At 37.9% G+C, this 20,012-nt stretch overlaps 1 pseudogene; it reads left to right on the top strand.

Moving 5' to 3' along the window:
- The first annotated feature begins 7,229 nt into the window (after nt 1-7,229).
- Nucleotides 7,230-10,947, top strand: LOC134485804 (glyceraldehyde-3-phosphate dehydrogenase-like; annotated as a pseudogene).
- The last annotated feature ends 9,065 nt before the right edge of the window (nt 10,948-20,012 follow it).

Below are 20,012 nucleotides of genomic sequence, written 5' to 3'. Positions count from 1 at the left end.
TTGGCAGGACCAAGGGCTTCCCCTTCCTTGATGCCCTTACTAGGCTATTCTTGCTACCTATGCAGTTGGAGTCCAGGGTCAGTTCATGTATAGTCTTTGGGTAGTGGCTTAGTCCCTGGAAGCTCTAGTTGATTGGTATGGTTGTTCATATGGGGTCTCAAGCACCTTCAAGCTCTTTCAGTCCTTTCTCTGATTCCTTCAACGGGGGTCCAATTCTCAGCTCAGTCGCTTGCTGCTGACATTCGCCTAAGTATTTGCCATATTCTGGCTGTGTCTGTCAGGAGAGATCTACATCCGGTTCCTGTCAGCCTGCACTTCTATGCTTCATCCATCTTATCTACTTTGGTGGCTGTATATGTATGGGCCACATGTGGGGCAGGCTCTGAATGGGCGTTCATTCAGCCTCAGTTCTAAACTTTGCCTCCCTATTCCCTCTCTAGGGTATTCTTGTTCCCCTTTTAAAGAAAGAGTGTGTGTGGTACATCTACACAACGGAATACAAATCCGCTATCAAAAACAATGAGTTTATGAAATTCAGAGGCAAATGGATGGAACTGGAAAATATCATCCAGAGTGAAGTAACACATTCACAGAAAAACAGACATGGTATGCACTCATTGATAAGTGGATATTAGCCCAAATGCTCGAATTACCCTAGATGCACAGAACTTGTGAAACTCAAGAAGGATGACCAAAATACGAAAGTATTTTTGAATTAACTTACTTTTCTTTTTTAAATAGGAACAAAAACAAATTGTATTTAATCATTTTTACAGCTTACATTTTATTCTCCTCCCAGTCTACCCTGACTGTTCCATAGCCCATACCTCCTCCCATACCCTGCCTGTCTCCCTGAGGATGCTGCCACTCTCCCCATCCAACCAGACCTCCCCACACCCTGGGGCCTCCAGTCTCTTGAGGGTTAGATGCATCTTCTCTGACTGAGTCTAGACCAGTCAGTCTTCTGCTGTATATGTATTGGGGTCCTCATATCAGCTGGTGTATACTGCCTGGTTTGTGGTCCAGTGTCTGAGAGATCTTGGGGGCCCATGTTAGTTGAGACTGCTGGTTCTACTACAGGTTCCCCATACTCCTCAGTTTCTTCCAGTTTTTCCATATTTCAACCACATGGGTCAGCAGCTTCTATCCATTGGTTGGATGCAAATATCTGCAGCTGACTCTTTCAGCTGCTTGTTGGGTCTTTCATAGGACAAACATGATGTATTGAAAACTAGAAACTGCATGGATAATATTTCTCTGTATATGAAATTTGGATTAACAGGACAGAAATAGCAGGTTTTGGTAACTCATTCTCAGACTCACAGAGCCCTGGGGGTCAAGGTAGGAGTGATGTGGGAAGCTTGAGGCCATACTACAGTACCTGGTGATCTTCCCTATCAGCACAAATGATAGAGTGATACCCTGTCTCATAGTAATTAATTAATTAATTAGTTCAAAAACCTGCATGGTAACAGGAAAAGAGGGAAGAAGTTAAATAATATAAAAGGCAAGAAATTATATTGACTGACAGCAATATAAATTACTCTTATTCTTGAGTCCAACATATTATGATGAGGCCAAGTTTTAAGTGAGATTCAGGTTGTGAAATAAGATCTATACTGCTTCATATGCACCAGATCTTTCCCAAGAACTCTATTTTGTTCAGTTCTCAAAAGGTTTCTGTGACCAGTATTTCACAGAAAGCAGTGTAACATGGGACTATGTTGAATCACCAATCACCTAGCCATGAAGGGTTGGCACCACATTTTCAGGACTTCCTTTCCTTTGTGTGCAATAATATATTTTACTGGATAATTTATGGATTTACATTTCAAATGTTATCCCCTTTCCCAGTTACTCCCTCTCCCATCCCTCCTTCCCCTCCTTCTATGAGGATGCTCCTCCTCCCATCCACCCCCTTTTTACCTCAACCCCTTGGCATTCCCCTACACTGGAGAATCAAGCCTTCACATAACCAAGGGCTTCTCCACCTCTTGGTGCCAGACAAGGCCATCCTCTGTTACATATGAAGCTGGAGCCATGGCTCCCTCCATATGTACTCTTTGGTTGGTGGTTTAGTCTCTGGGAGCTCTGGGGAGTCTGGTTGGTTGATATTGTTGCTCTTCCTATGGAGTTGCAACCCCTTCAGCTCCTTCAGTCCTCCTTCTTTGGAGTCCCTGTGCTCAGTCAAATGGTTAGCTGTAAGCATCTTAATGTGTATCAGTAAAGCTTTGACAGAGCCTGTCAGGAGACATTTATACCAGGCTCCTGTCAGCAAGTACTTCTTGGCATCAGCAATAGTGACTGGGTTTAATAGCTGCATATAGGATGGATCCCTAGATGGGGCAGCCTCTGGATAACCTTTCCTTCAGTGTCTGCTCTACTCTTTGCCCCTGTATTTCCTCCCATGATTATTTTGTTTCCCCTTCTAAAAGGACTGATGCATCCACATTTTGGTCTTCCTTCTTCTTGAGCTTCATATAGTCTGTAAATTGTATGTTGGGTATTCCAAGCTTTTGAGCTAATATCTGCTTATCATTGAGTGCATTTCATGAATTGCTGTCAGTCACTCACTTACCCAGGGGGCGGTCAACAGTGTCAATGAAGCTGACAGCCAGTTCTGCCTAGATGAGTCATGCTGTGCCTAAGCTATCAATGAATGAGGCCTCCTCCTGAAAGTGCAAAGTTATCAGTTGGGATAATAACAACAGTGGTTAATATGACCTTGGGGGAGTTTAACATTGGACTGTATTTTAAATGTCATGTTAAATATACAATATATGGAAATGAAGAGTGTGAAGTGTCAACAATGATTGCCACCTTCCCATTGAAGAAAAAAAATCCATGTTACTGTTATTTAAACTTCATGATGAAAAAATATAAAATTTTGTTGTGGCTAATACCAAGTTCGTGTTTTTCTCAATAAATAAAATAAAATGGCAAAAAAGATAAAATTATGAATAAAAAGGAAATGCTAAATAACTACAAGTAGCTATAAGGACAGCCACATTGAAAGACTAAGAAATGTTCAACATCCTTAGTCATCAGGGAAATGCAAATAAAAACAACCCTGAGATTCTACTTCACACCAGTCAGAATGGCTAAGATAAAAAACTCAGGCAACAAGGAGGTGCTGGTGAGGATGTGGAGAAAGAGAAACACTCCTTCATTGTTGGTGGGATTGCAAACTGGCAAAACCACTCTGGAAATCAGTCTGGAAGTTCCTCAGAAAATTGGATGTAGTACTACCTGAGGACCCAGCTATACCACTCCTGGGCATATACCCAAAAGAGACTCCAACATGTAACAAGGACATATGTTCCACTATATTCATAGCAGCCTTATTTATAGTAGCCAGAAGCTAGAAAAAAAACAGATGTCCTTCAACAATGGAATGGATATAGAAAATGTGGTACATCTACATAATGGAGTCCTACTTAGCTGTTAAAAACAATGACTTCATGAAATTCATAGGCAAATAGAATGAACTAGAAAATATCATCCTGAGTGAGGTAACCCAATCACAAAAAACACTCATGGTATGCACTCATTGATAAGTGGTTATTAACCCAAAAGCTCAGATTACCCATAACACAATCCACAGACCACCTAAACCTCAAGAAGGACTACTAAAGTGAGGATGCTTCAGTCCTTCTTAGAAGGGGGAACAAAAAATATTCATAAGAGGAGATACGGAGACAAAGTTTAAAACAGAGACTGAAGAAATGACCATTAAGAGCCTGTCCCACCTGGGGATCTAGCTCATATGCATACAGCCACCAAACCCAGACAATATTGCTTATGGCAAGAAGTGGGCTGAGAGGACCCTTATATAGCTGTCTCCTGAGAGGCTCTGCCAGAGCATAACAAATACAGCAGCAAATACTTGGATGCTTGCAGCCAACCATTGAACTGAGAATGGGGTCCCCATTGGAGGAGTTAGAGAAAGGATTGAAGGAGCTAAAGGGATTTGTAAACCCATAAGAACAACAATACCAACCAGCCAGAGCTCCAGGGACTAAACCACCATTTAGCACATGGACAGACATATGCTGCATATGTAACAGAAGATAACCTTGTTGGGCAGAAGAGGGAGGAGAAGCCCTTGGTCCTGCCAAGGCTAGACACCGCCCCCCCACAATGTAGGGGAATGTCAAGGCAGGGAGATGGGAAGGGGTGGGTGGTTGGGTGGGGGAAAGGGGATAATATCTGACATGTAAATAAAAAATGTCCAATAAAAAAGATTAAAACAAACTAACAAAACAGACTGTAGATACAATGTTAAAATCATAAGGAAGGGGAGGGGGGAGGGGGATGTTTGCCCGGATACCAGGAAAGGGAATAACACTCGAAATGTATATAAGAAATACTCAAGTTAATAAAAAAAAAAATAAAAAAAATCAGAGGCACTAAGAGAAACTGTCAAATGTTGTAGGTGGAGATTCAAAAAGATTAATTATTTTGGGAAAAAATTCTAGCAGTTTTACTTTATAACATTTCTCATTTGTTTCAATAAACATAAACCCTTGCAATTACTATCAGCCATCATTTTCAACCCCAGGATTTCCTAAAGTAAAATAAACTACGCACAAAGACAGAATGTGAGCAGAGGAACACAGTGTAACTCAGAATATTGCCAGTGTTGAGTTTGGCTAATTGTCCATAAACATACACTGAAAAAAAATACTCTGTTCTATTAGCATAAGAAAATGCAAACTGGAAAAAAAAGACACTGAAGAAGGAAATCAGACAAACAAGTCTGTAAATACTTCTATTGCCAACCCACGATCCTCAATACCTATTTTCTCCTGGGCTAGACTTCTTTTTTTCCTAGCACATGCTCACAGCCATTCCTACTTAGGATTCGTCTTTTCAAACATAAAACAGTCCACAGTTGAGAAAGTGCATGCTACTTTTACCTTTCTAGGTCTTAGTTACCTAGTTTCCACACACATATATTTTACTGTATTTTTTTCATTTTTACTTCTGTATAAAATTACATTGTGTGCATATAAGTGTACACACATACACAAGCGTGTAGACTAATTGTCTTTACCATTTTATTTGTTTACTTACACCATATTAGCTTCTATCTTTGCTGAGTAGCGCATCAGTAAACAAAGCTGTGCAGATCGTCCTGTAATTTATATGTATACAGTATTTACGGTCTGTTCTTGCTATTCCTCATACATTGCTCAAGCTATTTATATTGGAAAAAGAGTTGTCCTCAGGGAAGTAATACACATGTGATTAAGTTATTTTTAACAAAAAGCTTTAAGATACAGGAATATTGGTCATGGATGTTTTCATTGACATGTTCTGCTGCACACTTCAGAATAAACTATGATATTACATGTCCTATCAAAATAAAAGACAGAATGACTTTGAATTGTATTGCCCTGATACATGAATTTGACAAAGTAGTAACAAAAAAAATAACAGAAGACATTTTGTCTCATGAAATTCCACATAATACTTGGAACAAAATGTGATTACACCAATTCCAGACACATATAAAAATTAATATACTATGTAAAGTGGGATCTGTGCCAGTGATGTGAAGATGATTAAACAATCTAATCCTGATTAAATAGTGAAAATTAGCTGCAATGAATTCCTTTAACTTCATGAAGGAGAAGGAGGAAGTAATCGTTAAGAGCTGCTGTAAGTACGTTGAACAGTGCCTATTACCATCATGGTAAAACAAGCTGTATGTAAAACAAGCTGTATGGAGTCGGCCTTGCTTCTGTATTAACTTTCTCATTGGCATAACTCCTCTCTAACTGGAGTTATATGTACAAACACTGCATACAAGCTCCCTGCCGTATTTACGTTGCAACCTATTTTCAAACATTTTTTTTCTCCTTTGCCAGCTACGAACTTCAAACTTGACCTTGTTAACTGAAACTGTTCAAAAAAAAAATCTCAATTCAAAAAAACTTACTAGTGAATGCTGAATTCTATATGCTCTAATGGTGACATTAGAGTATTAAAAACCTTTAAAGCACTACCCAAAAGTGTAAATAATCAAAACAATATACTTCATACCCTGTAACTCAAAATATTTGAGACTCAATAAAATTATTTATATTTTCCCATAGCATATCTATTGACATTTGATAAGGCTTTCTCTATCTTTATGTAGCTTATGATACATTTGCACATTATATGGTTTCTAAACCTTTCATAGAATTTAAAACAATACGTGTTATGGACTCCCATTGCAGCAAAGCACCCATCAGAGCTTCTATAATGAGAGGTTTGTTCCCCTGCTATCAATTTTAGGAGATCAGCGTTCTTTGTTACTATTGTAGCTATAAGAATCTTTATCTGATTTTCACAAGTGAATAACTAGAATCTCTCACTTGTAAGCAACTCTCCCTACTCTGCTATTGTTTGTGTAAGCTGATTTATGATCATTTAAATTTTTGCTACCATTATACATTTTTGATTATTTGATTATTTTGATTATTTTCAGTTTGGGTGTTTTATGGCACTTTTGTATAAATCATTGAAACTGTATGTCAGAGACAAAAAGGGGATGGAAACACATACATACAATTGTAAGTCTTCAAGTAATACTAAGAATAGAGAAACAGAAGCAAATTTCCACAAGTTTTAGATGATCGATGTAATATGCTTTCTGCTGTGCTAGAACCAGTATTTATAAACTATGCATTTACTAAAAATTAATGTATGTAACACATAATATATGTAATAGTGAAAAATTTAACTCCTTTGTTGTTTTACATTTTGGTAAAAAATTAACTGAAAGCAAGTTTAAGAGTGTGTGTGTGTGTGTGTGTGTGTTTGTGTGTGTGTATGCATATGTACACAATAATGTGTCTGTGTTATAGAGAATGGAAGAAAAAATAAAAATAAAAAAGAGAAGAGGAGCCAGAGGGGAAGGAAGGGAGATAGAGGTTAGTGAAAGAGAAAGAGGAAAAACAGAGAAAGAGCACCAGAACGAAGATAAGTCAGTAATAATGTGTATATGTAATGCCTTCTTGTATATCCCCAAAGACTGTATCCTGGATTCGTACTACATTTTTCAGAAAATAATATTTATACATAACGTACATATCATTTCCTACGGTTCAGTTGACATAGCACATAATATAATGCTATGTAATTATATCTCCAGAAAATAATGAAATGTAAGAGGAAGCGTATTGACAGCCTCAGGCCTTCTGCAGATTCCTGCTTGGAGATTTTTCCATCCTCACACGATGGATGCACGAATGAGAAATCATGGAACCCCCCTGTCACCATATGCATTTCTTATAAACTTTTCACAAGGTTCATACAACATAATACCAAGTAATGAAAAGTAACAAAAGAAATAAAATACTTGGTCCCTCTCTCAAAGTGTGTTTAGCATAGTGAGATGTTACTCAGATCATAATTACACATAGCACATGTCTGATATTCATCACTTTTCTAATACATTTGCTCCACAGTGGGTCTTAACCTCATTATAACGTTGCTATACACATTCGGAGCCATTATGCAGATGAGAGTTTTGAAAGTGGCACTTCTATCCTAGTCACAGCATAGTAAATGGGACTGGAAACTGAGTGGTGTGTATCACAATCACATGATTTTGTTGCATCTTATGTTTGATTCAATTGTGTTCATGGGAAGGACCACAGCCTCTTATAGAGCTGAATTAATTATTTCCTGCACATGTAGCAAGGAAGGATGATTATACATCAGGAATTCCAAGTTCACATATCTTCTCATCTCCCAACTGCATTCCTAGCATATTTCGAAAATAGTCATATACTTGATACATATTGATCCTTACTATTAAGTAGTTTCATTTTGATCGTGTATTTTGTAAACTGATTTGATGTTATGCTACATTTTAAGAATACAATGTCAAACGAAATCAACAAGTCTTTAACATATCAAAAAAAGATCAGAATGTAAAACATAGTTTCTGTTTCAATAATATTCTCCATCTTTAAAAAAAAAACACCTACAAGAATTATATATTAACAAATCAGCCTGCTCTTTGACATGTTTTTGTTACTTAATACTTGTATTCAAAATGGTAAGACATCTCAGTATGAAGTTTTTTCCCATTTTTTTTAGTCTTCTTACAAAGATTTAGTTTCCAATTTTATCAAAATTGTACTTTGATTTTCTTGTAAATGTCCAGTTTCACAGTATGTGAAGCACCAGTGTCATTTCTGGTTGGGTGGACACTTTTATTGGTCATGGTTTGGTCATATTTAGTGCTCTCCCCCAACTCCATTCAGGTCCAACCCTCTCTTGCTTTAATTACATGCCTAACTTTTTTGTCATCTTTGAAAAATAAAATGAGATGAAATTCAGTTTATGCTTTCTACACAGACTTAGCTTTGTGGTTATCCACTAGGATGTAGTTGAGATATGATACGATACCCTTAAAGAAAATGACTCCTGCTCCATGCAGCTAATTGATGGCTAATAGTTCCGCAGCTAGAAATGGAACACATGCCTGGTACTAGTATTTAGGCTAAGAATCTATGATTAGACAAGTCATAGGCCTTAAGGTAGAAGTAATACTATTATTCTACTAAATGTATGTAGTGTTAAAATGACTTCTTATGATTTACTGTTATGCAAACAGTTTAGTACTTCTACAAACCTTCTTCATCTAAGGATTGTTGGTAGATAAAACTAACATAAAAAGCCACAACTGCTTAATTTGCAAAACAATTACAACAACCATAACAACAACAAATTATGCTATATACTATATCTTAAGAAATAGTGTTATTCCTTGAAAATTTTGAGATGCCCTTAACTTTATTACTTAAACTCACATTTAATTTTAAAGTAATTAAGAATGTATGAAGGAATGGAAATTTAGATGACCATACAATTGTTTCATTAATGACATTGATTCATTAATTGACACCATTTGTTTGTTTTATTTCATCCTTTTCTGTTGATGTATATTTATTGTATGTGGTACTCATATAACTATGTCATATACATGGAACTTTGTCTCCATTGTCCTATACTTGATGCTGTCTCTCCTCTCATACTTCATTGGTCTCCACTATTACTCCAGTCATTTTTACTCTTATATTCATATATATACAGTATATAATTATATTCAATATAGGAACCATGGATGAGAGAAAATTTTCTGATATTTGTCATTCTGAGTCTGACTTAATTCATTGAATATCACTACACCCAGTTTAAATAGATCATAGTGAAATTTTTAAAATTTTTTTATTATTAATCATTCTATTTGATTACATCTTAAATGATATCACACTTCCTGGTTATACCCCCCACAAGCCCCCATCCCACAAATTCATTCTCCTCTCTCGCCTCTGCCTCTGCACTTCTCCCCTGACTCCTCCCACACCTGATCCTGGCAGCCTTTTTTCTTTCCCTTCCTCTCTCCTTCTCAGATCCCTCCCTCCTTCTATCTCCCATGATTATTTTGTTCCCCCATTTAAGTAGGACTGCAGCATGCACACTTTGGTCTTCCTTCTTCTTGAGCTTCATATCATCTGTGAGTTGTATCGTGGGTATTATGAGATATTTTTTGGCTATTTTTTTGTACATGCCATGTGTGTTCCTTTGTGACTGGATCACATCACTCAGGATGATATTTTCTAGTTCTATGATTTGCCTAAAAATTTCATGAGTCATTGTTTTTGATAGCTGAGTAGTACTCCATTGCGTAAATGTACCACATTTTCTGTATCAATTGTTCTGCTGAAGGACATCTGGGTTCTTTTCAGCTTCTGGCTATTAGAGCAGCTATAAATAAGGCTGCTATGAACATAGTGGATCATGTGTCCTTGTTAAATATTGGAGCATATTTTGGGTAAATTCCCAGTAGTGATATAGTTGGGTCCTCAGGTAGTACTATGTCCAATTTTCTGAGGAACCACCAGATTGATTTCCAACATGGTTGTACAAGCTTGCAATCACACCAGCAATGGAGGATTTCTGGTAACAAAGCCTCTGCTCTGGATCCCAACAAACTCAGTCCACACCCTAGTTGTAGCACAACTCCCCAGGTATTCTGACAAATCCAGAATCACAAGTAAGACTCCAGGCTCTCTGCTCCTGCCTGTTCCAGAAACAGCCACATCTTCTCATGCAATCATCCTGTAGATATGATGATGAAGATCGGTGTGAACAGATTTGACTGTATTGGGCACCTGGTTACCAGGGCTGTCTTCTATGCATCTGGCAAAGTGGAGAGTTGCCATCAAAGACCCCTTCATTGACTCAACTACATGGTAAACATCTTCCAGGATGACTCTACCCATGGCATATTCAATGGCACAGTCAAGGCTAAGAATGGGAAAGGTCATCAACAGGAAGCCCATCAACCATATTCCAGGAGAGAGATCCTGATAACATCAAATGGGATGATGCTGGTACTGCGTATGTCGTGGAGTCTATCAATGTCTTCACTACCATGGAGAAAGTCACAGCCCATTTGACAGGTGTTTCCAAAAAGGTCGTCTCCTCCCCTTCGGCAGATGCCCTCTGTTTGTGATGGGTGTGAACCACGAGAATTGTGACAACTCCTACAAGATGGTTAGCAATCTGTCTTGCACCACCACCTGCTTACCCGCCCTGGCCAAGGTCATCCATGACAACTTTGGCTTCGTGGAAGGGCTCATGACCACAGTCCATGCCATCACTGCTACTCAGAAGACTGTGGTTGAGCCCTCTGGAAAGCTGTGGCGTGATGGCTCTGGGGCAGCCCAGAACATCATCCCTGCATGTACTGGTGCTGTGAAGGCTGTGGGCAAGGTCATCTCAGAGCTGAACAGGAAGCTTACTGGCATGGCCTTCTGTGTTCCTATACCGAATATATCCATTGTGGATCTGACATGCTGCCTGGAGAAATCTACCAAGTATAATGACATCAAGAAGGTGGTAAAACTTCTAAACACTGAAGATCAGGTTGTCTCCTAGGACTTCAACAGCAACTCCCACTCTTCCACCTTTGATGCTAGGGCTGGCGTTGCTCTCAATGACGACTTTCTAAAGCCCACTTCTTGGTATGACAATGAATATGGCTACCACAACAGAGTGGTGGATCTCATAGCCTACGTGGTTTCCAAGGAGCAAGAAACCTTGGACCATCCACCTCAGCAAGAACTCTGAGAGCAAGAGAGAGGTCCTCAGTTGCTGAGGAGTCCCTGTCCAAACTCAGCCCCCAACACTGAGCCTCTCCCTTATATTTTCCATCCCAGACCCCCATAATAGCAGGAGAGGCCTAAGAAGTCCTCCCTACTCTCTTTAATACCATCAATAAAGTTTACTACAACCAAAAATAAACCAAGTGAGACCTCAAATGCTGCCCTAGTACCTGGAGGAACTGGGACCCCTGAACTCTGGGGCACAGATACTCACTGTACAGAGACCTGAGCTCCTTCAAGTTTATACCTGGAAGCAGAGTTTTTTATTCCAACCCACTCAGCCACCTTCCCAGTAGCAGCTCAACCCCAGGGGTTCTGACACATCCTGGATCACAGAATCACAGGCTCACAGGAGGGACAGGCTATAGTCTAAGACAGGAAGAACATTTAACACCAGAGATAACCAGATGGCAAGAGGCAAGAGCAAGAAAAAAACACTGGAAACCAATACTATTTGGCAACATCAGAACCCAAGTCTCCCAGCACACAAAACACCAGGGTACCCCAACACACCTATAAAGTAAGATTCAAAACTAAATTCTCATCTCATAAAGATAATTGAGGACTTTATGAAGGACATAAATAACTCCTTTAAAGAAATACAGGAGAACATAGACAAACAAATAGAAGCTATTAAAGAGGAAACACATGAATCCCTTAATGAAATACAGGAAAAGAAATAAAAAAGTGAAAACATTGACCAAAGCCATCTATAATCTAAAAATGGAAATAGAAACATTAAAGAAAATGCTAAGGGGGACAACCCTGGAGATGGAAAACCTAGGAAAAGGAGCAGGAGTCACAGATCTAAGCACCATCAACAGAATACCAGAGATAGAAGAGGGAATCTCAAGTGTAAAAGATAGAAGACATCAACACAACAGTCAAGGAAAATACAAAAAACAAAAAGTTCCTAACTCAAATCATTCAGAAAATCAAGGACAAAATGAAAAGACCGAATCTGAGAATAATAGGTAGAGAAGAAAGTAAAGATTCCCAACTCAAAGGACCAGCAAACATCTTCAACAGAAATTATAGAAGAAAACTTTCCTAACCTAAAGAAAGAGATGCCTATAAACATACAAAAAGCCTACAGAACTACAAACAGATAGGACATGAAAAGAAATTCTTTAATTAGAAATTAAAGAAGGCAGACCTATCAGAATTACATCAGACTTCTCAACAGAGACTCTAAAAACCAGAAGATCTTGGGCAGATGTCATACAGATCCTAAGAGAACAAACATTCCAGCCCAGGCTAATATATCCAGCAAAACTCTCAATTGCTATAGATGGAGAAACAAAAGTATTCTAAGACAAAACCAAATTTAAACAATATCTTTCCACTTACCCAGCCCTACAGAGGATAATAAAATGAAAAGTCCAAAACATGGAGGGAAACTATACCCATGAAAAAGCACAAAATTAATATTTTCACAACAAACCCAGAAGAAGTGAAACATATAAACATAATGTCACCACTAAAAACAAAAATAAGAGGAAGCAACAACCAGCGGTCCCTAATCTCTCTCAACATCAATGCACTCAATTCTGCAATAAAAAGACAGGGTAGCAGACTGGATACATAAACAGGAACCAGCATTTTGCTGCATACAGGAAATGCACCTCAGTGACAAAGACAGACACTACCTCAAACTGAAAGGCTGGAAAAAAAATTCCAAGCAAATGGTCCCAAGAAACAAGATGGAGTAGCCATTCTAATAATGAATAAAATTGACTTTCAACCAAAAGTTATCAAACAAGATGGGGAAGGACACTACATACTCGTCAAAGGAAAAATCCAGCAAGATGAACTCTCAATCCTGGATATTTATGTTCTAGATGCACGGGCACCTACATTTGTAAAAGAAACCTTACTGAAGCTCAAAGCCCGCATTGCAGCTCACACAATAATAGTGGGAGACTTCAACACCTCATTCTCATCAATGGACAGATCATGGACACAGAAAATAAACGGAGACATAGTGAAACTAACAGAAATTATGAACAACATGTATTTAACAGCTATGTATGGAACATTTCATCCTCAAACAAAAGAATATACCTTCTGCTCAGCACCTCATGGTACCTTCTCCAATATCTACCATATATCAGACAAAAAACAGGCCTCAACAGATACAAGAACATTGAATTAATCCCATGTATTCTATTGACCAGCACAAACTAAGACTGATCTTCAGTAACAACAAAAACAACACAAGGTACACACACACATGGAAGCTAAACAACTATCTACTCAACGATCACGTGGTCAGGGAAGAAACAAAGAAAGAAATTAAAGACTCTTTAAAATTTAATGAAAATGAAGGCACAACATACCCAAGCTTATGGGGACAATGCTAAGAGGACAATGCTCTGAGTGCCTCCAAGAAGAAGTTGAAGAGAGCATACACTAGCAGCTTAACAGCATATCTGAAAGCCCTAAAACAAAAAGAAACAAATACACCCAAGAGGATTAGACAGCAGGAAATAATCAAACTCAGGGCTGAAATAAACCATGTAGAAACAAGGAGAACTATACAGACACTGAAGCTTCCTTTCTGCTGCTGGAGTTACAAGTATTTGTGAGCCTCACAATATGGGTGTTAAAATGTAGTAGGAGCCTTTGCTCCAGCTCAGCTTCCTGCTTTCTAAATGGTGAGGATACAGTTCCCTATCCTTGTGGGAGCTTAGGGAGAGGGAAATTTGGAGCAGGAACATCAGCTATCTTCCTGTGACACAGGGCTGCTTCCAAGGGAGCTTGGACCCAGGGCAGGGGTTCTGTATCTCTCTGGATTAGAAGTAGAATTACAACTAAGAACCAGAAAACACACCATGAAGCTCCATAAGTTTATACAGAAACCTTCGTGCTTATAAACAATAAGGCCTTTGTTGAACATCCCACATGACAAGGCTTTTTCCAAACAGACAGGGGTTCCTTGCACATTTTATACTTACTTTGTGTGTAAGCACCAAGACTGCAAGTGTTTGATTTGCTCATCTAGGAAACTAATTTTGTTTGTGAAAATGGCTATTTTCTCTTTTACATTCAGAAACATCACGGAATGCATCGCCTTTAGAATTATTGATGTGATTTACAAAAATAAAGAAGAGATAAAACTTTAATTGTTATTACTGAAGACATAATATTAGCACAGTACAATTAATATTAATTGACTCATTTTGCTTTCTATTAACTAAACAAAACTATATTAAATGGTACATGTGTTGCAAAATCACTACTGACATTGGCACATAGACTTACTAATGTGCAAAAACATGGCTTTAGGTAACATTTTATCACAGCAAAATGAATTTCCTATGTAGGATGTAAGTATATTGTTCATAAATAAATCTTATTTATAGATTGACTTTGCGTAGCATTATGACACTTTATCTGTTATTTTGTCACACGATAAGTATTTTGAATTGTCCTGCATACTACAAAAATTTACCTACTCAAACTATTCCACTAATTTTGCTTACTTCTTCCATCTTCAAAATTTTTATTTATTTTCATTTTCTTATAGCAAATGTAGTTGAAAATGAAATGATGAAACCTTGTCAATTTCTGTTTATTCCCTTCTTATAAACAGGTGATTAATACTGTTACAATACACACCCATCATCTAGTTAGTCTTAAGATTTTAAATTTGCCACGACTGTATATTGTGTTCATTTCTACAAACTTTTCATTTTTTTCTGTCACTTTATATTTCTCTAATAAATTACTGGTGAGAAGCAAATATTATTATTAATTCCTAACTTTCAGAGTTCATCCACCCTATCATCTACGTCTGCCATTCCTTGAGTCCTGTGTATTAAATTGCAAAAGTTGATTCTTCTTTCTTTGTTTTCGTAGTCTTAAATAGTCTCAATTATGCTTTGTGCTGCATTGTCTCAGGTTGTAATCATGTTCTATTAATTCTCCAGAAAGGATTTACTTTACATCTCACGAATTTTAGGTGATTAAGAATGAAAATCTTCAAATATTTTTATTTTGTTAATTGATGTTCTTTGGGGTGCTTCATGGAATACAGGAAACATAACCTGATGTGCCTCCAACTGTCCCTGACCTAACAGGAGCCAGAGCTGTAGGCTCTTTACCTAACAGTAGAGCACTGCTAATAGTTTGTTTCTTCTCTTTATAGATTAATTAAAGCTTTCTTTGCAGGATGTGTGTGTGTGTGTTTTTCAAGTGTGAAACTTCAATTTGCATAATGTCTTACAAGATTAAAATAGTATTCAAATAAAATACTTATACCTACAATAGATTAAATTTGAAAAAAGTTAGTGAGCCCTAAATGGATTTGTTGAGACAAAGAAAGAATACTTATTTTCCAGTAAGTGCATTCTTTACTGAAGTTTGTAAATCTTCCATTTTGCTTCAGTTTAATTAGGGTACATCTGACTTTAAGTGGAATGATGCATTTGTACACATTAATAGGAAATAGCATAGCCAATGTATGCTTCATTTTTTTATTCTCATCCCTTTGGTGGTTGAAGACAAATGAAATCCAGCACTGCCCTCTTTACACCTGCAGGTGTAAACAAAATTGATGCTACGGCTGTTTGGGTTGACGTCAGCATCCATGCTGTTAGATGAAGACAGTAATTTAGTGTAAAGAGTCTTGTGAAAAGAAATCCCCAAGTGTGTAAATATTAAAAATGCACAATATGTTCAATGTTCTTCTCATTATTCCTTTGCGTTCTAGGGAATTTATCTCTCAGTCATATTTATGTAAATGAGAAAATACTGCTGAAGTGATTGATTGTTTTATATTTTTTTACAATCTGTCATCACAAAACAGCCTCACATTTAGAATTCTATCAGAATGAGAATAATACTAAGCTTTTTTCAATATAGTTAAATTTGAAACTTCTCATTTTCTTGTTTTGCTACCTGGAATTCTATGACAGCACTTAGGATGTTTTTATGTTTAAGAAAAAGAGAAGATCTTAAAATTTGATTTTTCTTAGGAATATTTTGGTAAACTAGAGTAGTATTTTGAGATTATTTTTTTAATCTCTACTTAAGTGAAAGTATGTTTGACTGTGACTATATGCCACATTGAGAGAGAAAAGGGAAAAGGCAGCCTTTGACATTAATTAAATATGCTCACTTAGAAAATATTGGGTTAGCTGGTAAGAATAAAAAACAGTAAGAAATTGTCTCTGGTCAACAAAAGAGATGAAACTGGAAGTCTGTCAATGTTTCTTCAAACCTGCCTTCCCTTCCTCTGTCTCTACAAAAGGTAATATTTGTTCTTCTCCCCTGAGTGGGGACCAACATGTCCACTTAGACAGCACATCCTGTTTGCAAAAGACAAAACTGTCTCAACTAGAGACCTGCAAATATTAACTTCTATAGAGTTTGTTCAGCTTTTTGGAAAGTCTGTGATGTGGTAGAGATTTTTTTTTACAAAAATTAAAATGCTCATGAATGCTGAAACCTATGTAAAATTTTCTGACTGATCCTGGGCTTATAAGCAATGGTCAACAGCTACAGCTGTACTTTAATTAAACAAGTTTTCCCTTATTTCCAAGGACTGGCCCTTCCTCCTTGGGTTAGGTAGATGCTCCGGCCTCAGTCATCTCTCCGTGGATGCTGTGGAGGCCAGAAGAGGGTGTTGGATCCCCTGAAGCTTAAGTTGTAGGAGGTATTGAGCTATCTAATGAGGGTCTCAGAAATAAACTGAGTCCTCTGTAAGAACAGTTTAATTGGGGCTGGAAGGATGGCTCAGCATTAAGAGAACACTGGCTTCTCTTCCAGTAGACCTAGGTTTGCTTCCCATCACTCGCATGACAGCTGACAACATTCTCTAACACAAGTTCCAGGAGATCAAATACTTCCACATAAACATATATGCAGGCAAAAAAAACAATGCACATAAAATCAAAATAAATAAATTGTAAGAGAGAAAAGAAGTGTTTACTCCCTTAACTAGTGAGAACCAAAATTTTAAGATTAAAAATGATTGTTCTTTTTCCTTGATTAACGGAATGAAGGTGCTAAGGAAAGTAGGGAGGAGAAGCTCAGGGAGAATCCACACCTAAGGCCAAGGCTACAATGAGTCAATACCCAACAGAGAATACCCAGGAGATGTGCAAATAGCACAGAGCCATGAAGCCTGAGACTTCATCTGCAGACAGCTCCATGCCATCTACAAGAGGCTCTGTGTGTTCAAATCCTAGTTTTCCAGTTGTTCACTAAAGGAAGGGCTCAAGGTGGGCTTATATCATTAGCAATGCTGGAAGTCTAGGATGACAATTACCTGAAAATAAAAGGTTTGCCCTCAAGAATCAATTTATTGCCAATTTATTGTATTTGCTTTGTGCCAGTGAGGTATGACATAACAATACACTTACGATTAGATACACATAGACAGACAGACAAGGAGACAGACAGACTGACAGACTGACTGACTGGCAGGCAGGCAGAGAGGCAGATTAGACAGACAGACAGACAGACAGACAGACATGTATTTTTTGCTAGGGAGATGAGATTTTTGCAAAAGAAAGACAGAAAGATTATAAACAGCAAGAGAACATGGACTGCTTTGAGATTGTGCCTCCTAGCACACCAGAAAGAACACCCAGAAACTCCCACCAACATGACTGCCTAAACAGGCACTGAGCAGAGAGAATACCAATAGCTATAAACACATGACAGGGGGAAAGCCCAAGAGATCTAAACCCTATAGGAATTGCTACAGGCATCTTAGAACTGCTGAGAGCAGCAGAAATAGTCGTTTTGCATCACTGTATTGGGATTAGTTGAAGGATTTACAGGCACACTGCCTTTGTTCATCCACTTCCTTTCTGCCCTCACTGAATCCCCTTTCCTGATCCTGCCACTCCCCTTTCCTCCCACACTAGCCACATTTCTGCTTCCATTTAGTATGTTATTGTTTCATCTTTCCTAATTTGAACATGACTTTCATAGCCCAACAGTGCCTTCTTTAGTATCATGGAATATCAACTACATATATGTGTGTATAAAAATTAATATCTAATTTGAGTTAATTTTATATCCAGCAACTTTGTTGAAATTATTTATCAGCTGTAGATATTCTAAGTAGAATTTTTGAAGTTGCTTCTGTATAGCGCTATATTATCTTCAAATAGTGATACCCTGACTTCTATCTTTCCTCCTCTTGTTATCTTATTGCTCTAGCTAGAACTTGGAATACTATAGTGAAGTATATGGAGGGAGTGGCCATCCTTGTTTTGTTCCTGATTTTAGTGTGATTGCTGCAAGTTTCTCTTCATTTAATTTGATATTGGCCATTCAAAATTTTTAATCCAAAATTGTTTCTGTCTAAAGGAAATGCAGGGACAAAAAATGGAGCAGAGACTGAAGGAAAAGCCACCAGGGACTGACCCAACTTGGGATCCGTCCTATGCATGCACACCAAATTCCAGCACTATTACTAAGACCATATTGTGCCCGCACACAGGAGCCTGACACATCTGTCCTCTGAGAGGCGCTATCAGCACCTGACTGAGACAGATACAAATCCTTACAGCCCACCATTGGATTGATGTCAGGAACCAATACGGAAGAGTTAGAGGAAGGACTGAAGGCGCTGAAGGGGATGGCAACCTCATAGGGAGGACAACATTGTCAACTAACTGGATCTTTTAGAGCTCCCAGAGACTAAACCAAAAACCAAGGAGCATACAAGAGCTGGCTTCTTGGCCTTGGATACATGGGTAGCAGAGGACTGCCTGGTATGGCCTCAGTTGGAGAGGATGAGCTTGGTACTGTGGAAACTTGATTCCTGAGGAAAGAGGGATGCTGGTGGGGGTGAGGTGGGGTGGGTAGCCTAGTGGGGGAGCACCCTCTTAAAGGTCTGGGCATGAAGAACTCAAGGAGGAGTGGCCTGGAAGAAGGCAACTTTGGAATGTAAATAAATAAAATAATTTAATAAAAACTGAAATTTCAGATGCCATTAAAAAAATTAACATGTATAATCAATGTATGAGAAAAAAATTGTGATGTCTGTCTGACCACAAATTACAACACTTAATAATTTACAGGATTTTATTTTTCATTTTCATTTTCTGTCTAACAGAAAACCATTTCACTGTTTGCATATACTATATTCTCATTCATTTCCTGTTGGTTGATATTTATGCTATATCTGTTTATCAGCTATTGTGAATAAAGTTAGGAATAAATTTATAGGGTCAAATATTTCTGCGTGGGGACTCAGCGTCTTTTGGAGATAGATGATTAGATAAAGTAGATACAGATTAGAGATAGAGATATTTGTTTCATATGGTAATTTTTTTCAATTTTTTGAGAAACCACCAATAGATGTATTGTCAAAATACCTATACCAATTTTTACTTTCACTGACAGTGAATGAGCACTCCTCTTACAATACATTTCTTGAGCATTGAATTCATCACTGTACTCAATTAATCAATTTATTAGCCTAATGATGATTCTGAGTGGGGTTCCATAAACTCTCAATGTAGTTTGAATTTTTTGTGTTTTTCTGATGGCTAATGGTGTGCAGCACTCTTTCGAATGTGTTTTGGATGTTTGTGCTTCTTTTTAGACATGAGTACTCAATTCATTAATTCATTTTAAAATTATATTTTATGTACTTATTATATTTATTATTTTATATATTTACATTTCAAATGGTGCCCCCTTCACCATCACCAACATCATCTCCCCTCTCCTTCACCTCTAAGAGGGCGTTCCACCCTACTTATCCACTCCCACCTCACCCCTCTAGCATCCCCCTTCTGTGGGCCATCAAGCACATCCCTTCTCACTGAGGCTGGACAAGTCCTCTTCTACACATCTAGTGGGGCCACATAC

Source organism: Rattus norvegicus, chromosome 2, assembly GCF_036323735.1.
Source record: "Rattus norvegicus strain BN/NHsdMcwi chromosome 2, GRCr8, whole genome shotgun sequence".
In the NCBI taxonomy this organism is placed as follows: Eukaryota; Metazoa; Chordata; class Mammalia; order Rodentia; family Muridae; genus Rattus; species Rattus norvegicus.
The sequence above is the reverse complement of the archived record's forward strand: the minus strand, read 5'-3'. Positions and strand labels throughout refer to the sequence as shown.